The sequence below is a fragment of the Ahaetulla prasina genome, chromosome 1 (genome assembly GCF_028640845.1).
Source record: "Ahaetulla prasina isolate Xishuangbanna chromosome 1, ASM2864084v1, whole genome shotgun sequence".
Lineage (NCBI taxonomy): Eukaryota > Metazoa > Chordata > Lepidosauria > Squamata > Colubridae > Ahaetulla > Ahaetulla prasina.
In genome coordinates, this window is record NC_080539.1 from 167,666,906 (window position 1) to 167,688,983 (window position 22,078).

General features: G+C 40.0%; 1 long non-coding RNA gene across 1 annotated transcript; it reads right to left on the reverse strand.

Moving 5' to 3' along the window:
• Positions 1-220: 220 nt before the first annotated feature.
• On the reverse strand, positions 221-20,063 carry LOC131197337 (uncharacterized). Its single transcript, XR_009154935.1, has 3 exons — positions 19,937-20,063; positions 14,844-14,961; positions 221-398 (listed from the first exon to the last, which is right to left on the reverse strand). It is a non-coding gene; the product is annotated as an uncharacterized LOC131197337 (long non-coding RNA).
• Positions 20,064-22,078: the final 2,015 nt, after the last annotated feature.

The window sequence follows — 22,078 nt, forward strand, 5'->3', positions numbered from 1 at the left end:
ACTTTTTAATTATTGAATACCCTGCTTTCAACAGCACAGTTCAATGAATCAACTCCAAAAAGAGACTAATTGATCCAGTCAGTTAACAACAGAGGATTAAGTTTAGCCTTAAACAAATCCAATTGTGCATAGTATTAACCAATTCTATCCAATCAGTCACAATGTGAGAGTTTTTAGAGCCATTTAGTTGATTCATTTTGCTTACCTTGTCCTCCAGGAAAAAAAAAAAGCTTGAGGTAAAGAATGGGTGAAAAATAGAACTTTTCCATTATAGGTCTGGCAGCAGAAAATAATACACCCCAAATATCAGATAGTTGCTGTGGCCAAGCCATGCCTGCTCTTCTCTGCTTGTCCAATGAGGAAGAGGCTAGTGACATCATAAAGCTTTGTCAGGAATCCTGCAAAGAAAAAGTAGGTGGAGATATGTGAATGTAAAAAATGGGACCATGAGGCTGTGTACTACCAGAATCTCAGGTAGGAAATCTGACTGGTTTAGTCATGGTGCAAGGGAATAGGCCTTGGCATGAGTCAAAACAATTTGCCAAAAGCTGAATGGTGCTATATAACTGACGAGTACAGCCCCATTACTCTAGCAACCAGGGACCCACAGCTCATCATCAGCGGTTTTTAAAACTATGAGAGAACTCAGATTCATTCCATCCATCCATCCATCCATCCATCCATCCATCCATCCATCCATCCATCCATCCATCCATCCATCCATCCATCTATCTATCTATCTATCTATCTATCTATCTATCTATCTATCTATCTATCTATCTATCATTCTTTCTATCCAATTTATATGATGACCCATCTATCCATGGAACTCTGGGCAGTGAAGAAGATAAAAACAAAGAATTCCCTTCAACCAACCAACCAAGTATTGAAGTTTAATAAAACCACAAAACCACTAATCGTATCCACCCAGGCCAAAGCCAGGCTAACATCCTGACTCCAAGAATTTCTGGTTTGAAGAACAGTTTTTCTTTTTTTTCATGAGGCCTCCTCTTTCTCTTTGAAAGCACTTTGTTATTTCTCATGTATGTCCTATAACGCAACCTCATGTTTAAACTGCAGTATTAATGCAGCTATCGGTGAAGACTGAAATCTGCCTGTCAAACCATTCTGAGGGTACAATTAGACTTTTTTTTTTTAAAAAAAAAATACGACATTGTGATATCTGAATGTGGGTGGTCTTAATCTGGTAGCTGTAGAGTTCAAAGGTTTTGAGTCAAGAGAGACTGCTGCCCTTACTAGCTTCATTTGTGTACATCTATGTCTTCACAAAATATTTTTTTTACTCTCCAGATTTTACAGGAGGTGCCTAGATTCAAGAGAATTTTCTGTTTCTGGATATTGGCCTTTGGAGTTTGCCATGGTAGGGAGAAAAATGCAGAAGTTGACAAATATGTCTTTTCTTCCATTTAACCTTTAGCTTCCATTTAAACAGTGTGTTTTAGGGGCACATATTATCTGGGAATGGATAAAGACAGACTGACAAGAGTTGGAAAATGGCTAAGAGAGATGATATTTACAAACACCCCACCCATGCAATTATCCATTAACAATTATATCTGTAGAACTTGCTAATATCTGCAAAATTCATGCAATTTTAATATTTATATCAAATCATACTGACTAAGATATTGCAAAAACTGAAGTTCAAGATATTTGGAGGATGCAAGTTGGAAAAGGCTAATAGCAGTTCATGAAGATCTAATACACAGGCTCCATGTTTAAGGCTCCAGACATTGGCAATCAGATGAAAACAATAATAACTTCCTATGGGATGAGATATGCCATTCTAATGCATGAAAGCCACAGAAATGAATGCAACATTTAAGGTTTCCCATTTTTTAAAATCAAGAAAATCAGCAGCAATATAATCTTAACAGGAATTGGTTTCTGTATGTATGAAACATCATAGAGAGAAATGGGTGAATATAGACAATCTATATTTGATTATTTATATCTCCCCTTTATTATTTTTACATATAACTCAAGACGGCAAACATATCCAACACACCTTCCTCCTCCTATTTACCCCACAACAACAACCTGTGAGGTGTGTTGGGCTGAGAGAGAGTGACTGGTCCAAAGCCACCCAGCTGGCTTTCACAGTTAAGACAGGACTAGAATTCATGGTCTCCTGCTTCCTAGCCTGGTGCTTTAACCACTAGACCAAACTGGCTCTCTGGCTCTCTCATATGGTGGTGACAAGGAGAGTTTGTTGACATAGCCGATACCAGAAACTATGCTAGTAACACGTTCCATTTTTTTCTAGATATTTCAAGTACAACAGGAAACTAATTCACATGAAGCCATGGATTTCTCATATATGAATGTGTTGTAACACCACTTTCTCAAGTTATGTTGTCTTTCCCACTCATTTGCCATTTTTAGAACAATAATATTGATCGTATCTGGAATATAGGAAAGAAGCTCATTCAAAATGCAAGTTATCAATGGAAAAATTCTGAGACGCCCAATAATTATAGATATAATTTACAGTAGTTAGGCAGCCATAATGGAGAAATGCAGCTTCTCCATACTTTGGGTAATGAACGCCTGCCTGCAACAGAGCACCAAGGACCCCTCAAGCTTGATTAGAAGAGGCTGGATGAAGAGAAATATGTGAGTCTGAGGAACACTGTGATGCCTTCTCATCCAGGGAAAATACAGTTGCCCCTCACATCTAAAAAAAACCCCCAAGGCCCATTCAAGAATACTAAGGCAAATACCAATTAGTTTTTGAGTGAAGTTAGGAATTGCTATGTATTAGAGTTTAAGAAAGAAGGGAATTGATAGTGTGATGGTGTGAAATGGAATATGTTTTATGTTATATTTTAGATTATGTTTGTTAGTTACTATACCCTGTATTCTGTTCTGGGAAGTCTCGGGGGGAGGGGGGAAATGGTGGGGGGGGGGAAGGGGAAGATTATAAATTGATTGCCATTGTACAGGAATAATGGTAGAATTAAACAAGTTGGAATGGTGTAAAGTCGGGACTGCTCGGTAACCACTCCGGAAGGGAAAGGGTAAGGAAAGAGGAGTAAAGAAGGAAGAAAGTAGGTAGGTAGGTAGGTAGGAAAGAAGGGAGGGAGAAGAAAGGATAGGAGGAGAAGAAGGAGGGGAAGATAGAGGGTTAGAAAGGATGGAAGTGAGAAGTGGGAAAGAGGAGGGGAAGTAGGAAAGCGAGGAGAAGGATGGTGGGGAAAGTAGAAGAAGGATGAGAAGGGTAGAAAGGTTTAAGGAAGGGAGTGGCGGCCGAGCAGGCCTGATTGAGCATAATCTGAGTATAGGATTGATTGTTGGATAAGTGATTGTATTGTACACTGGTTAAATTGTGGGAATTATTATGGAAAATAAAAATTTTTTGCAAAAAAAAAAAAAGAATACTAAGGCAGACCTTAGTTGATCCTAGATAAGGATGTATACCTTACGTTTCAGAGCAAAACCCTGGAATTCCACTATCTGGAATTTGCTTACCAACATTCCTTGATTTATATCAGGGTAGTCAACCTTTTTATACCTATTGCCAACTTTTGTAACTCTGTTAGTAGTAAAATTTTCTAACTGCCCACCAGTTCCACAGTAATGCGCCTTGTATCGTCATCTGCGCATGCCTCTCGCGCATCATGGGTTGGCTTTGGGGTGTGTGTGCCGGCTACCAGCTCTGCTTGTCTATTACAGCTGGGTAGTGTGGGGGGGGATGCGCGAACTATTCTGGGACGAGGCTCTTTTGTTTGCGGTCGCACTCTAGCGCCATTTAGTTTCACTTACGTAACGTGAATTAAACTTATGCGCGGGTGATACAAATAGTATATTTTCAGAAATTTAAATTGTCACAGGGAATTTTATGAAAACCTAATGAAAATGTTTTTAAATAATGCTATGAATTTTTTTTAAGAAGTCAATTAAATTAAAAAAAAGGAAAGTGCTTCAGTATCGGACAAAACCCCTACCGCCCACCATGAAAGCTGGAACGCCCACTAGTGGGCGGTAGGGACCAGGTTGACTACCAATGATTTATATCCTTCAATATGTGGTGGTAGGGAAAGGCTCATTGAGTTCCAGCTGGGCTTCAGCCGAAAGAACATGAATTGAATTGTACCTGAAAGCCTTCAACATGAACATAATAACTCATGTTGCACGTGGAAGATGTAAATAACATTTTGCTTTCCACAAAATGTAATTCCTTCATGTTGACAGGAAGAGCAAAAGATGCTACTCCTTTTTCAGACTGATCTGATAAGTATTGCACTGTTTATTAAGTTGTAAAGGAAGCTGAGCTGGAATCAAAACTCAGTTATGTTATGCTCGACAATGAAGCAGATTATAAAGAAAAGATAACTTGACTGTATCTACTTGGTTACCCTTTAGAAATTACTCTGCACGGCTCATGTTCAGAATTATCAACTCTTGGGGCATCCATGTATGAACATATACATGTGCGGTTATCTCACTGCATTCTGAAGGGCAAAATTTTGAAACTCTTAGTTAAAAATCCCAACTCCTAAAGATCGAAAAAATTAAAAAAAAAAGAAATACACAAAAACTGAGGAACTGTATTTAATTTTTTAGATAATACGCCAGTGCAGCTGTGGCTTGTAAGACAATAGAACCATTTCACACTCACTTAAAAAAACCCTCAAAGCACAAATGTAAGTGAAACATCTGGCATTCCTCTGTCTTCAGCATCAGATGGTTAAGCAGTTCCAAATTCTCCTGCTGAAAATTTAAATATATGTGCTCACTTCCTTTTCTGAGAGCGCATTTCAAAATTGGAAGACATCATGTCCATACTGCTCTATTCATACAATCAGTTCAGTTCAGTTCAGTTCAAGTATCTTTTCCTTCCAGAAAGTTAATGACTATGGCTTGTCACTGTGTGGTTTTGAGTCATGTTATCTGCGAGATGAAAAGTTGTGGTGATCCCCTGATCTGTAAAACATTGTATTCTACTGATTAGATGAGGTTGATTGATCCATCTTTAGGGCTATTTTGTCACCTACAGGGAGAAAAAGCATCCTAGAGACTCATCTGGCCAAGCTGCTATTGAATTTTTTTTTTTTGCTTCTTTTGTCCAAATTGTGCATTGGTTTTCACAGAGGTCCTTTAAGCAATCCTAGTAGCAGGTCCCAACGAGCATGGAGGGGATATGCAGAGGTGGGTTTCAGCAGGTTCTGACCAGTTCTGGAGAACTATCTATTCTCTGCCTCCCGAGTCCCAGCTGTTTGGGAGGAAATGGAGATTTTGCAGTATCCTTCCCCTGGATTGGGGAGGGAATGGAGATTTTACAGTATCCTTCCCCTGCCACGCCCACCAAGCCACACCCACAGAACCGGTAGTAAAATTTTTTGAAACTCACCACTGGGGATAAGGACTTACTTTGCCCCACTTCCAGATATTTCCCATTGGCAGAAAGCATAGCCCATATCTTGCCAACAAAAGAGAGCACATTCCTTTTATTTCTAGAGAACCAGAACACTTCAAAGAGAAATTTCAGTAGCTTTTAGAAGATGTCAGTCGACCCTTTCCCCTTGGATTTAGCATGTGTGCAGGTGGCTGATCATCTGCCAAACCCAGGCTCAGCCTTTCTCTCACTAGCAATTATGCAATTTTTTCCCCTTCATTCAGTGGACTCAAATTATGTGTGTGTGCTTGTTTGTTTTTTCTCCCTATTTACAACTTAGTCCAGCATCTCCAAAAATCACATAACCTCTTCCTCCCCTGAACTTGCAGTACGGTATTTATTTCAACAGTTTTTGGCAAAAAAAAGTGGATGCCTGGGACGTAGGGTACATCCTGTGGACCCATTGGATATGATCACCTGGCAAGAAAAAAGTTTCTTTTTTTTTTCCTGAAGGAAAAACTAGCAAATTCAGTCAGCCTTTTGTTCTCCCTTGTAAGAGGACGCCTACTACAAGTCCCAGATGATGGCTCCCCAGATACTTGGTTTACAATAGCCTTCCTCAGCCAGGTGCCTGCTCTCTGTGCTGGACTACAACTCCCATAATCTCCAACTGATATTCCAAAAGGGGTTTAGGAGACTGTCGTCTGGCACATATTGAAAACGCTCGGTTAGGGAAAGTTATTTGAATGAGCCTTCCTCCCATTCTATTACAGAAATTCATTGGAAGTTGGTGGTAGCAAAAGCCATATTTTTAAAAATGTGTCCTTTTTAGGATCCAGTTTCACAGTATAAGCTAGCCTGGTTTGAGGAAAGAATGGTAGGTGATGAGGCTTAGGTATGAACTACCTGACTCTGATTTCATCCCCCAAACCCCAACATTTTAACTTTAGTCTATCTACTGTTGACCTCACCCCATTCCTAAGAGGTCTGTAAGGGGTGCACCAATGTGCTTACCATCCCTGTCCTAATGTCCCCCTTTTATTCATAACCATTTCAGTATTAATAACCATGTTTATATCTATATCTGTTATCTAATACGTGCTTGACAAAATGAATGAATGACTAGGATAATTAGAACTGCAGAAAAAACAATTGCTACCAACCTGCCTTCCTTTGAGGACCTATATACTGCACGAATCAAAAAGAGGGCTGTGAGAATATTTACGGATCCTTCACATCCTGGCCATAAACTGTTTCAACTCCTACCCTCAAAACGACGCTACAGAGCACTGCACACCAGAACAACTAGACACAAGAACAGTTTCTTCCTGAACACCATCACTCTGCTAAACAAATAATTCCCTCAACATTGTCAAACTATTTACTAAATCTGCACTACTATTAATCTTATCGTTCCCATCACCCATCTCCTTCCACTTATGACTGTACGACTATAACTTTGTTGTTTGTATCCTTACGATTTATATTGATATTGATTGTTTCCTGATTGCTTATTTGTAGCCTATGACTATCATTAAGTGTTGTATCATTAAGTGTTAAATTTGTACCCTATGATTATTATTAAGTGTTGTGTTGTATCTTGATGAAGGTATCTTTTCTTTTATGTACACTGAGAGCATATGCACCAAGACATTTTTTTTTGTCACAACAGTATACACAAGCATCAACATAAAAAAACAACACATCACACAAGCATATATATGAGCAAAAGTATGCAACAACTATATCAATCTGATACAATGAAAGGAAACAATAGGACAGGAACGGTAGGCACTTTTGTGCTCTTATGCATGCCCCTTATAGTCCTCTTAGGAATGGGGTGAGGTCAATAGTAGACAGTTTTTGGTTAAAGCTTTTGGGATTTTGAGAAGAAACCACAGAGTCAGGTAGTCTGTTCCAAGCGTTAACAACTCTGTTACAGAAGTCATATTTTCTGCAATCAAGATTGAAGCAGTTAACATTAAATTTAAATCTATTGTTTGCTCTTGTATTATTGCGATTGAAGCTGAAGTAGTCTTTAACAGGAAGGACATTGCAATAGATGATTCTGTGTGTTAAACACAGGTCTTGTCGGAGTTGGCGGAGTTCTAAGTTTTCTCATCCCAGGATTTCAAGTCTGGAGGTATAAGGTATTTTGTTGTATTCAGAGGAGTGGAGAACTCTTCTTGTAAAATATTTCTGGACACGTTCAATTGTATTAATGTCAGAGATGTGGTATGGGTTCCAGACAAGTGAGCTGTATTCAAGAATAGGTCTAGCAAATGTTTTGTATGCTCTGGTTAGTAGTGTAGAGTTTTTGGAAAAGAAGCTATGCAAAATTAGGTTTACAACTCTTAGAGCCTTTTTTGTTATGTAGTTGCAGTGGGCTTTGGCACTTAGATCATTTGATCTGAAAACTCCAAGGTCTTTAACAGGGTGGGGGGTCATCTGTAAGGTAATGTCCATCAAGCTTGTACTTAGTGTTAGGATTCTTTTTTCCAATATATAAGACAGAGCATTTGGAGTTGCCAAGTTTTAGACCAATCAGATACAAAGTCAAGGTCTTTTTGAAGGGTAGCTGTATTGTTGGTGGTGTTAAATAGTTTGACATCGTCAGCAAAGAGAACACAATAACTTGAAATAAGGTCACAGAGATCATTTATGTATAGTATGAAGAGCGTTGGTCCAAGAACGCTGCCTTGGGGAACGCCACTCTTGACAGGAACAGGATGTCCAATCACACTTGGCCAATAAAGAATTCTCTTCTCTTCTCTTCTCTTCTCTTCTCTTCTCTTCTCTTCTCTTCTCTTCTCTTCTCTTCTCTTCTCTTCTATTTATGAATGCTAGTTTATTTTTTTTACTCCTATCTATAGAACAAGTCATCCTATTCTGGGTTTGGAGTCTATTTCCATTGAGCCTGTGGGAAAGACAGATGATTTCGAAGTAGACTAATCTCTCTGCCATATTAGTTTTCTGTGTACAGGGATTTTTGTTTTTAAAATATGGAGTGAAAATAGCAAGAAATTTCTATTTTGAAATTTAAATAGTGCAGTTTTAACTACCCCAATAAAAGAAACAAGGCAGATTTCTACTCCTTGGCATTATATTTTACATAGGACTGCAAAGCTCAAAGTGACTATGAAATGGCAGCAGAGAGATACAGAAAGGTAACCTGTTGCTGCTATATGGTGGTGTCTGGCTTTTAGGAGTCTCTATACCAGATTAAGGTTAACTGATGCCTTAAGCACAGCCCAAAAATGGTGCCCCTTGATGGAACTGAAACTCTCATGCCATGAGCTGGAAACAAATAACACCTCCAAACAAATTTTTAAATTTTAGTCAAAGAAAGAAACCAAAGAAAACCATTAAAAAAAAATACATTAAAGTTGCATACTGCAGATAAGGACACTTACAAAAAATTGAATTTGAATATGGCAGTGAAAAAGTTAAGGACATAATAAATTGGGGGAAAAACTCTGTGGTACCCTAAGCAGGTTCCTGTTTTGTTTAATGGTTAATTCAGCATGACTCTATGTGGTACCTTTAACGGTGGCAGGTTCACTTTTTCGGGTGTAAAACTTAGGCAACAGCTGACTGGGTGGCAAATCACACCACTTCTCTAAATCAGTGTTTCCTATGACACAGAGAGGGATGTGGTGGCTCAGTGGCTAAGAAGCTGAGCGTGTCAATCTAAAGGTCAGCAGTTCAGCGGTTCGAATCCCTAGTGCTGCCGTGTAACAGGGTGAGCTCCCGTTACTTGTCCCAGCTTCTGCCAACCTAGCAGTTCGAAAGCACGTAAAAACTACAAGTAGAAAAATAGGGACCACCTTTGGCGGGAAGGTAAGAGCGTTCTGTGCACCTTTGGCGTTTAGTCATGCCAGCCACATGACCATGGAGACATCTTTGGACAGCACTGGCTGTTCGGCTTTGAAACAGAGATGAGCACCACCCCCCAGAGTCAGGAACGACTGATACATACGTGCGAGGGGAACCTGTACCTTTACTTTTATGACACAACAGGCATGAAATCCAGCAGGTTCTGACAGTTTCTGGAGAACCATTGTAGGAATTTAGCACCCACCCCCCTCCTAGAAGAATGAAATATTTTAGAAAATATTTAAAAAGGCAGAATATATTTCCCTGGATGAGAAATGGAGAAACATGTTTTAAAGACAAAGCAGCTTCCTGACTCCCCCCCACCTTTGTCAATGGGCCATTAAAGCTTCAGCTAAGCTCACTCATTTCCCCCCACCTTTTCAACCATCATCTGCATCATAATAGAACCCATCTAGCAACTGAAACTCACCACATGGCACCTGGGAAGATTACATCAGCCAGCAAGGCTAGCTAAGACCCCCACCCCCTGGGAGTCTGACAGCCAATCAGGGTACTCTTCCTGTGCCCCAGAAAGTTCAAAGCTCAGAAAAAGCATAAAACCAGGGAGCACACAGGATCTCAGCCGTTTTCTGTTCAGGAACTCAAGCCATGTGATCCTGACCACCATTAAACCATCTTTCCAAGCAGTCTCCATGTTTCCAGTGTCTTTGTCCCCACTTGGAACTGAACACAGATGGATATTTCTTCCAACACCAATAGTCGAAATTTTGAGTAGTTCGGAGAACGGGTAACAGAAATTTTGAGTAGTTTGGAGAACTGGCAAATACCACCTCTGGCTGGCCCCAGAGTGGGGAGGGATTTTGCAATATCCTTCCCCTGGAGTCAGGTGGGAATGGAGATTTTGCAGTATCCTTCCCCTGCCATGCCCACCAAGCCACGCCCACAGAACCAGTAGTAAAAAAAATTGGATTTCACCACTGGGGAGGTATGCCTAAGTCTCAATACAATGAAGTCGTAAGATGACGGAAGATAGGCCAAAAGTGTAATGTTCATTTATGGCTAGACATCTCTAGCTCTTCAACTCTCCAGTCAAGGAGGGCAAGGAGAAGGTTGCATTGGCTAAAGCAATGTTTCATTCCACCGAGGTTTTAGAGGTTCTGTTTTGTGTGAAAATGCATTTATCAACGGTGGTAGTAGGACCATGGAAGACTGTGGAAAGATACTGTTACTGACAATGAACTCACGTCTAGAGGTCTGCGAGTGGATTCTGGAGATGCCTGCGTGAAGTCTGAGGATATGCCTGTGGGGGAGGTTGTGGGAAAGCAGCCTCTTGTAATTACGTGTGATAATTAAAGCCAATTCAATCTTTCTATCATGCATTAATGCTGTTAGTTGCCAGCTCTGCTTTGATTCCTAAGTACGGTCATTCCCGCCCTCCCAGCCCTTCCCCCTCCCTCTAAAGACAGCACAATAAGGGAAATGGACCATTTGGATCAGTCTAAATGCAATTTGTTCAGTTCTTTTCAAGCATATAATCCTGGTACAAAGAAAGGATTTGGGGGGCATTTTCAGCTCTGCAGGAACAAAGGCTCAGGCCAGTCAGAAGGCAGAATCGTCACTTGCAGCTGCTCTGATAAATAAAAGAGCAGCCAGTAAATGCCTCTACAGTTTTGGATGCTTCTTAGGGAAACTGAATTTTCTCTACAGCAGGTGCTTTGGCTGCAACTCTCCAACTTCCCTTTGGGTCTGGTCATCTCTCTTTCTAGGGCAGCATGAACAAGGGCTACTGTGCAAGCGTGGGAGGAGCATAGGGGGCTGCCTCATCTGAAGCCAAATCATTCATTCCTTGAGCCTAGCACGATCTCCTTTGACTAGCAGGAAAGGCCTGATCACTTTGACTAGCAGGAAAGGCCTGATCAAGCTAAGCAGCCCTGGGACATCACAGAAACTCCGAGTGAGGACTTTGCAAGGATGGAACCAGTCACTACAAAACAGAGAGCTCTCTCTACCCTGCATGTCCACAGTCACATTAATAGTGGGGTGATGGGGTGCAGAGAAGTGGGAAGGTAGTAATGGTTGCAATGATTTCCTCTTTCATATCAAAATGAACAAGTTTTTAGCCAAACAGTTCAATCGTCAGTTGGTGTATGTACCAGAACACAGTCCAAAGAAAAACTTCACACCCCCTTATTGCTACCAGCATGTATGAATCAATGGCTTCTAATAGTAACGACAGCTAAAAACTCAGCCTATCAAAACACAGAGTGTTATCCTTTCTACTCATTCCTGCACAGTAGGGGTGAAATGCTACCGGTTTGGACTGGTTCAGGCGAACCGGTAGTAAAAATGCTTTGATGATCAATGGGCGACAATCAGCTGTGACACGTGATTTGTATTAGCTAGAATCATTGGATTTCCTGCTCTCTAGCTAATCTAAATCGCGTGGCACAGCGGATCCTCATCCCCGCTGTTCTACTTATCTTTGCAGACTTGGAAAGGCTTCAAAATGTTCCTTTTTAAGCACTGCTCGGGTGTGCCTCAAATGCGCCTCAGGCACGCATGCATGTGCAAAGCGCGCGCTCAGTAGCAAACTCACAGAACCGATAACAGACTTCAGAGGATTTCACCCCTGCTGCACATTATGGCATTGCACTAGATTTTAGTCATGATTATTGTTTCTGTCCATCAAAGAGGAGGTAGCTACTGAACTCTTGTAAATGTGTGTTCTTCTGCTACCTTAAAAAAAAGATACATCCAGCCGATCCTCAATTTTCCAAATATAGTTGTAACCTCCAGGACTCCAGGGAATTTTAGACAGAGAACAGTTGGTAGACCTGCATGGTGGAACCAGAAGCTTATTCTTCTTCCAACTATTCCTGGCCTTTGAGCTTATACCTTTCCCTGCCATCTGGATTTCCTGGAAATGCCTTGTTTTTTGGAAGTATGAACTTCATCAACAACATCTAGATTTTTTTCCTGCCTGGACAGGTTTTCCAAGTCCCAGGCCATGCAACGTGCAAATGCACAAGAGGTAAATCATTAGGGCTGGGATGACTTTGATATCATTTTCATCTTATTTTAGTGGAGAGTTGACACCGCCTTCCCCAAACCCAAGTCCTGTGGTTATAAAATTAAATGTGTATGTGGGAAACACAGAACAATGTCAAGGCTATCTCGAACACTTCCTTTATAGCAGAGAGCACCCCTGTTTGACTCTGTTCCCATTTGAGCTTGTCTCTCTGCTGACAGGCACTATCTGCATCTGGAGGTGACCGAACACCAGGACCACTTTGTGTGTCAAGTGCCGGGACAAGGCATGGACTGATACAGCCTCTATCCCTAGTGATAGCAAAGCCAGGTGCTCCTAGAAGCAAAAGTTCAGTTCCTGTTTGCCTCCATTTGGGTCCAGAATCTGGGAAAAAGAGATAGTGGCAAGTGACTTGGTGTTGACAAGTCAGATGATAGAAAGGTCATGTGTCCTTTGGTGAATTCTTCAGCAAGTGGATCAGAAGCAGCTGGTTAAGCAAAGTGGACCTTTTAGGAGCAAGGGTGGTTGACTTTTTATCTACAGTTGCAACACTTAAGCACTGGAGGAGTGTTTCTCAAACCTGGGAACTTTAAGCAGTGTGGACTTCAACTCCCAGAATCTCCCAAGTCAGCAGGGAGAAGAATGCTCTAGAACCATGATGGCGAACCTGTGTCAAAGATGGCGCGCAGCACCAGGGGTGAAATCTAAAAATTTTCCCTACCAGTTCTGTGGCCGTGGCTTGGTGGGTGTGGCAGGGGAAGGATACTGCAAAATCTTCATTCCCACCCCACTCCAGGGGAGAATACTGCAAAATCCCCATTCCCTCCCCACTCCTGGGGGAAGGATACTGCAAAATCTCCATTCTGACCCCACTCTGGTGGTATTTGACGGTTCTCCAAACTACTCAAAATTTCTGCTACCCGTTCTCCAGAACCTGTCAGAACCTGCTGGACTTCACCCTCTTTGACGGCATGTGAGCTGTCGCCCCAGTTCAGCTCTGCTGTGCATGTGCTCTGCTGGTGAACTAAATATACTATATATACTCTGGGTTGAGAATTTTAGGTGTCTAAAAAATCAGGTTCGGCTTCTCCATGGTTGGGTTTATCCATGAGTATATATGGTAGGTTTTATTTTTTTTTAAGTAGCGATGCTTTATTTATGGATAATTCAAATTTTTAACCTGAACGTGAAGTCAGATTTGCTTAATGGCCATGTGATTTGCTTAACTACCATAGCAAAAAAAAAAAAAAAAAAAGGGGGGGGGGAACTGGGTATGAATCATCCAACTGTAGAACTATTTATATTATCAGGGGTGATTATTACTATTCCAGAGGCTTCTATGACAGTGTTGAAAGGATGAAACAGGCATCCTGAAACCATAACACAAACAGTTTGTAACTCATTTTGAAGCTAGTATTGAGATTCAGAAAAAAATTAGAGACTTGTTCCTTCTTAGTCTAACATGAGAAAAAATAGAGTTTAAATTTTTTCTTTCAGCAGAATGGGGTGAAATTTGAAAGAGCACGTTGAATTTCACAGAAATCAGAGCACTTTGAAGTTTGGGGACAACAATGGCATCCCAACAGGATAAACTACTTTGCCTACGTTTCTCTCCCTGCTCCTTCCTACATCAGTTTTATTAACCCAGGATATCTATGGACAACCAGCACTCAATGTTTGGTTTCTATGTTGGACTAAGTCATGGTCTGTTTATAAAATGATTTACTGAATACACTACAACTAACTAGGTTTTATGCAGCATGCCAAACCATAAACCATGATCTATAAGCCACAATGGTTTAGTACAACACACAATTGTACAATAGTTAAGTACAACACATATAGCCAGAGCCAAAAGGACCACATTATAGCTTAGGATGTGGTGGCTCGCTGGCTAAAACGCTGAGCTTGTCGATTGAAAAGTCGGCAGGTCGGCAGTTCAGCAGTTTGAATCCCTAGTGCCGTGTAACGGGGTGAGCTCCCATTACTTGTCCCAGCTTCTGCCAACCTAGCAGTTTGAAAGCATGTAAAAAATGGAAATAGGAAAATAAGGACTACTTTTGGTGGGAAGGTAACAGCGTTCCGTGTGCCTTTAGTGTTTAGTCATGCCGGCCACATGACCACAGAGACATCTTCGGACAGCACTGGCTCTTCAGCTTTGAAACGGAGATGAGCACCGCCCCCTAGAGTAGGGAATGACTAGCACATATGTGCGAGGGGAACCTTTACCTTATAGCTTAGGACAATTTGTTTCAACTGTATACAGCAAGAATTTAAATCTGGGCAAATCTGTTCCTAAACCAGTTATTATATACGCTTACACTACATTCTTTCCCTTAATGCTTACCTGAAACTGGCTAACTGACGTCACCGGGTCTTATTTCCAAACTACTGTCTAGAAATGTGTCAGCTGGGTGGGAACCTGTGATCATCATCCTTGCCATTTTCTTCATCACCTCCACGATCTCAGGTTTTTGCTTTGCTTTGTTGCGGCTGACATGAAGAAATGATTAATTTGCCTTTAATCTGTGTGCCTGATACCAGTGGTTTCAGTAAAAAGAGAATCAAGGGGATTTTGATCATTTAGAAAAACATTCTTTAAAGCCGATATGATCTCACCTCGCTGGATTTGGGAAGACCCCTCCTTCTCCTCCATGGCCGTCATCTGTGGGAAGTGTTTTCCCTTTTCTAAAGTAGAAAGGCAGCGCTTTTGTTGGCTACAGCTTCACATAGCCTCCTGAATGTGTTAAAAGGGGGGTGAACAAGAGAGGAAGCTTCCTGAATTACAAGATAAATACATATAAGAATATTAACTGCGTAAGACTGTTTAAAATAGCACTTAGTTGCCTCCTTCCAGCAGAACTGGGGAGGAAATCCTATAAGGTTTTGTCTGGAATAGCAGAAGGTTGGGTGGCAATCTGCTTGCTTTTATTGAAGCCTTCGAACAGGGGTGTCAAACTCAAGGCACATGGCCTGGATCTAGCCCGCCGAGGTGCTTAAATCTGTCCCACAGGGTTGTCCTGGAAGTAGCAAAGGACTGGCCTGCAGTGCCTCTGGCAGCCAAAACAGGGTGTGTGGGGGCTGCATGCTGCCCCCCGGAACCTTGTTTTGGCTAGCAAAGTGCTATAGAAGGCTGTCCAGGCTGAAAACGGGGGGGGGGCATTTTGGCCAGCAGGGTGCTGCAGGAGGCATCCGTCCCATCTCCCCACCCCCTGGCCGGCCCGCGGAGAACTACAATGTTAATCTGGCCCTCGAAGAAATCCAGTTTGACACCCCTGCCCTAGAACATCCGGTCTGGTGCTTGGTACACAGGACAGACACAGCAACACAGAAGGCTTACTGCTAAAGACAGAGACACATATATGTTTTCTACCTACATCTATTTTATATGTATATAAAAAGGTAGCCATCCATGCATGAATTGCTGGGCCTATTTTCATTTTTACATTCTGATTTGAAGACCTAGGGCATGTCTTTGGGGACCCTTAAAAAGCAAGTATGATTTTAATTCTATTATTAATTCTTTGCAAAAAAAAATATTTCTCCTAAACTATCCATCTTGAAAAATGCACATATCAACACACACAGTATATATCCTGCTTACTGCTAGTACTCCCTTAATGTCTAGTCTGTTTAGGGACAGTTTGACATGAAAATGGAGCTGAAAAAGTAACTTTGCAACTAGTATTCACACTTAGGACTGTTGGAGCATCCCCATGCTCATAAGTGATCATAAGCAGAGTCAATGGAGAGCTGCCTAGACTAGCGACTCTGGTAACAGGCAACATCCAAAAGGAAAAGATGAAGAAACAAACAGGATCTATTTCTTTATATCTAAGATCATGGATTTGGCTCAACAATTCGGGCCAGACAGGGTGCTCCTTTCTGCCAAATTATTGTACAAAATTTAAATGCTCATGTATGGCCAGTCCATTATTATCCAATAGATCTTATCATACTTGAGACAATTAATCTGATCACATTTTTAATCCTGAGCTTTCTTGTCTACACTCCCGAATTCGGTTTAAGAGTGCTAGAGTGCTATTGAATAGATGAATTCCTTTCATTTCCATAATGTGAAGTTTACGAGCCTCACTGAGCTCAGGATCAGGGCAAGGCCCTTGCTTTCTAGGTGTGCTTAATAGAGTGATCCAGGTCAAAGGATTCATAAACACAGATAGTGATTATGATTACTTGTGGAGCTCTTGCCTGAAAAGACATGGTTAATGTAATGCACGTTAGATAAATAGACTTCACACCCTTGTTTTCGTAGCTCAGAATAATAGTTATATTTATTTGAGTTTGCAGACCAAAACCATCAAATCTACAGAAACTCACTGAATAACCTTCAATAAGTTTCAGCTTCTTTGTATTAACTAACTCATATAATGGTTAAGAGCATTAATAGACATTCACACTCATAATTTTAGAGATGTAAAATGTACCATGGTGGATTTTCTTCTTTATAAATGTTGTACAGGTGTGAGCTGCAGCTCAGACATTTTATGCTAGACTGTTTCCGCTTGCATCCCTATTTATCCCTATTTAAAAATTACAAACAAACTTCATATGATTGTAAAAATGCATCTAAAATGTTTCTCAAAGCTACAGGAAAAGTTAAAAAAGAGAGTGGGGAATTTTATCTGTTACAACTGACATACTGCTTAACATCTTAAAAAAGAGGTTTCTTCCAGAAAATCATATTTATTTTTATGTAAATCGAAGGAAGTGATATACATAAATGTTGCTTTATAGTTGACATTTTTTGCTTGATTATAAAAAAACCAAAGAAACCAGCAGTTTGGAACACTGTCTCAATGCAAACAGAAAAACTGTCAGAATTTTAATGATCTCTGCATCAGTGAACTACTCTAAAGTTGCCTCAGAATTATTTTTATATAGCTGAGATATTTACATTCGTAAATTTAGAAGTTCTATAAGCCCAGCAAAGCAGAAGCTGTGCATTTGACGGAAATAAAAGGAGAAAGAAATTAGCCAAGTGCAATGCCTCTCAATCTTTTTTCTCAGCTTTTTTAAAAAAAGGAACTTTAATTATCAACAAATGGCAATTAATTTCCTGTCATGTAAGGATTGTACTGTAATAGCCCATCACCCATTACAAACAATGTTGATGGTGCATGGTTGATTTCAAAGATGAGACTCGCTTTGCTACATAGAGTTGGGATTGCAATTAACTTGGCCTTTTAATTATAAATTAATGGATGAATTATTTTAATCACAACTATATGTCTCAACTTCTTAACAGTAGTTTGTACATTTGACACAAAGACAAGAACATCAAACGGATATTAAATACTAGCACAGGAACTTTGCCAGCCAGGCACTAAGGGAAGCTGTTGAACCTAACCTGTTATTTTGGAAGGTTCAAAATCCCAAACACACACTCTGGATTAGTGTCCTGACTGTGGTTTATCAAACCAGCTTTCTCCTTCTTAATAATTCTTCTCTATCATTGGTTTAACTACTGCACGCTATATAGCTCCAGATGGATAATTACACAGCTTCAGGTATTCTCTTCTTCCTGCCTTTGAAATATTTGCTTTGAGGATTTTTTTTGGGTGGGGGTGGGGGTGGGGGTGGGGGGAACAGATGATGATGATGATTAGTTTGCTACTTGAGTGGTACATAAAGAGACGAAGCATAAACTTCAATATTTTAAGAGCCTTGCCAAGAATAAAAACAGAGAATGGTGATTCCTCTCCAATTCCAATTCTGGAATTAGCACATTGATAATTTTAAACAAAACCACTTAACTGCAAGGGGCATATTGAATTTAGAGCCTGGCATGAAAAACCTACTGGATTCTTTGTGTTGCTGAATAATATTGCAGCACAAGTGCCTCCTATAAAATATTTTTTTAAAAACTAATTGGTTAAGTCAGTCTTCCTGAGTATAATATCAGCAAGACAAATTGAGGCAGATTTAACCTCTATGGCATTACAAACAGAAATAAGCAAGCCCTACAATGGCCTGGATAAGGCAGAGGCAACTGAATTTAAATCTAGAAAAGACAGAAGTTCTAAAGAGTTCAACCTGTGTTCTTCCTGATCTTTCTGGATTTGGTGATAATGCTTCATGCCTTGATTGGATTACATATTTACTGTTAAAAGTGTTCTGTTGTGTACATGTTTTAACTGTTTTATAATTTTATAATTTTAGAACTGTAAGCTTCACAGAGTTACTTGGTTGAGATGGGTAGTTATAGGAAATGAATGAATGAATGAATGAATGAATGAATGAATAGAATAGAATTTTTATAGAATTTTTATTGGCCAAGTGTGATTGGACACACAAGGAATTTGTCTTGGTGCATATGCTCTCAGTGTACATATGAATCAATCAATCAATCAATCAAATAGAGCTGCCCTTGGAAAGAGTCTAAAACTTGCAGGTGGAATGAATAGGCTTCTAATCAATGAAACTGACAGTAATCATATGATATCAGTCTTGAAAAAAATTACCAATTGCTTACACGATTTAAATGTATGACATTGTACAGATATTTAAAAGCCCAAGTTTCATAATGGGAAACTTTTTATATTTAGGCAGGTTGCCCCTCCCATTATGAACTTTCTTTCAGGAGAATCCCTTGTTGTGAGGGATCTATTTTTGTGATACCTGGAAGCCATCCCTGGATATAGGAGAAGTTGCATTAGGCTCCTACTATCTTAGTGTTCAGATGATTCTTAAAAAATAATCTTTTCACCTAGCATTTTAATATTTGACGGTTTAGGATTTTTTAAAAAAATTAATTGCTCTCCTTTAAGCCACCCATAGAAATATTCTCCACAAATTTGGAGGAAGGTGAAAGAAACCAAAATCACATTAAAACCAGAAATGTTAATTCTTGGAACCTTTTCCAGAGAAGAAAGGTGGGAAAAATTAATTAAACATAAAATTATTTGAAGGTAGCAGTTTTCCAAAGATCGTCATTTGAGTTCTGCATTATAGGCAGTGGTGATCTAAATGAACCAATGTTCTTATTCCTTATAAATCTCTTCTATCTTTGAAGCATTATTCATCCTCCAACATTGAAATTAATAACTTCCACTTATTCAAAAAGCAAAACATTCTAAAGATTTATTTTATTTTAATGATCCTGTTATCCCTTTTATCGGAGTGGAGTCGGAGTGACTGAATGGAACTCAAGTGTTTACTGGCCAGATGCTCTTCCTGACACCTACGTGCAGTTCACAGGACATTATTAGATATATTTGTGCTAAGGGGAAGTCTACTGAAAGTACATAACAGAGAGAAAGAGTTTGAAACAGCCCTAAAAAACTGTTGGTCAGGGTTGTTGATCACCATCTAAAGCACTGGAGCCTCCTCACATAACCTTATTTAGCCCTAAGTGCACAACCAGAAATACAGGAAAGTTACTGTTTGAATATAGTCTTACTGGCTTTGTTTATGATGAACTTTTCAGAAAAGAAAAAAAAGTATGCAACAAAATTTTCTCTCCCTTCCCTCTTTCAATCTGATTAACCAGACAATTACCTTTGCATAGGAAGTGGCAGATAAATTCTACCACATGAAATGCTCTACAGAATATTCACCATCTTCTTTAAGCTAATTTCATTGGCTTATTTTACCTCAGATCCATTTCTTGTGGCAAGATTCATTCATACCTGAGCCCACATTTTAGACTGTGGCAAGAGTCATTCATATCTGAGCCCACTTTTGAGACTTACCTAGGTCTTGATTCACACAATCTCAGGAACTCCTCAGCAAGGGGATTCAATCTTGAGACTTGATTATGCATCTTGGCTACATTCCAAAGCTGTGGTAACGAGGAGATGAAAAGATGTTGGAAGTCTTTGAGGTCACAATGGCCAGCAGCATCAACATGCAGTCACAGGAGACATTTCACTGAGGGAGACAAAAGTTTCACTGAAGGAGACACAGTTTCTCCTTCCAATTTTGCTGAGGCAGAAGAAGCAAAAGCATGTGGACACAGACTACCGTTCACTGAAGAAATCAACAATGGAGGTACACATAGAATGGAAAATATTTAAGTTGGCTGTGGTCATGAAGTCACTTACAGTCAAATTTGATTTGAAAGAGATCTTATCTTTTTAATAAGCAGGAATATTTTGCTGACATGGCAGTCAAGAAAGAAGTAGAGAACGAGACTCCTGATAAAAACATGGTGAGCTAGATGTCCCTGAAGGAGTAGGAATGATATTATGGCAGAGATCAGCAGTCAAAGGATAGGTGCTGGTTAACAAAACTCTCCAGAGAAAGGAGATATCATGACATCGGCCACATGTACTCCAGACAGCTGCACCTCATGAATAGATTGCAGATATTGAGGTTTTTGTGGTTGGATGGTGAGTTGAATGGCTGAGAGTCAAGAGATTCCAAATGAGCTCACAGTTACAGTGAGAAGTTCAGCCAAGCCTCATTTCTCAGTCACTTTTGGAATTACTTTGTTACTGCTTTTCAAATATTAAGAACTTTTGGAAAGGCCAGTTTTATGGCATTCACTAGGTGGGTTAACTTCAATCCTAAATCTTAGGTATGGACTTAGGGGGAAAAAAATCTCATTTTTGGAGGGAGGAATGAATGGCAATTAATAGACTGTTGCTTATTTATTTATTAAAATGGACTAAGTCTGGATAGATTTGAAGTAAGATTTTGAGATTAATTATAAGAATCATTCCCATGGGAAATGGCTGTTGTTTTGAATACTGAAAAAAGAAAGAATAAGGTTTTGAAGGCTGGGCAGTAGGGGGAATCAGGAGGAACTAAATGAGAAGAACCCTTCCATTCATCTTGCTAGCAGAGAATGAAGCAAAATACATTGGCATTGAAGAATGCTTGTCAATAAGGGGCTCAGAAGTTAATTTTAAGAATGGTATCATAGATAATCTCTGTGTAAATGATGTTAATGGAAGCAGAACAAATTGGACCAGAGGTGACCGAAACTGATTTAAATGTGGAATTAAAAAAATCAACAGTCTTTCTCCACTCCACTGAAAGAATCTTCTCTCCAGGTGGATGGAAACTACTTTGCCAAGGTGCAGAAATAGCGATAGCACTTAGATTTACATACTGCTCCATAATGCCTTACAGCACTCTCTGAGCAATTTACAGAGTTAGCATATTGCCCCCCACAATCTGGATCCTCATTTTACCAACCTCGGAAGGATGGAAGGCTTGAGCCTGTCAGGATTAAACTCTTGGCAGTGGGCAGAGTTAGCCTACAATACTGCTTTAAGTGCATACAGCACTTAAATTATCAGGATCTGAGCTACATTTTTCCACTCTGCTGAAAGAGTTCAGTTCCCCTTGGCAGACACCGCTTTCATCCACCTCCCAGAGACAGGAGGCAATCCTCTTTTTAATTGTTAATTTTTTATTAAAGTTTTATTGAAATAAATGCAAATATTTGTATATAAAATACAAATGAAAATGAAAATAGTGGGAAAATAGAGGGAAAAAGGGGAAAGAAAGATGTGTAGGGCAAAGGGGGGAAGAAGAAAGAAAAGCACTCACTTCCAATTCCTTTTAACTCAATAAAGTTGAGCCGTGGTGTGGCTCAGGCTGTAAGAAGCCTGTTATTAAACACAGCTGCTTGCAATTACTGCAGGCTCGAGTCCCACCAGGCCCAAGGTTGACTCAGCCTTCCATCCTTTATAAGGTAGGTAAAATGAGGACCCAGATTGTTGGGGGGGCAATAAGTTGACTTTGTATATAAATATACAAATAGGATGAGACTATTGCCTTACACAATGTAAGCCGCCCTGAGTCTTCGGAGAAGGGCGGGATATAAATGTAAATTAAAAAAAAAATAGAATAAAATAATAACCTTACAATCTTAACTTCTTACT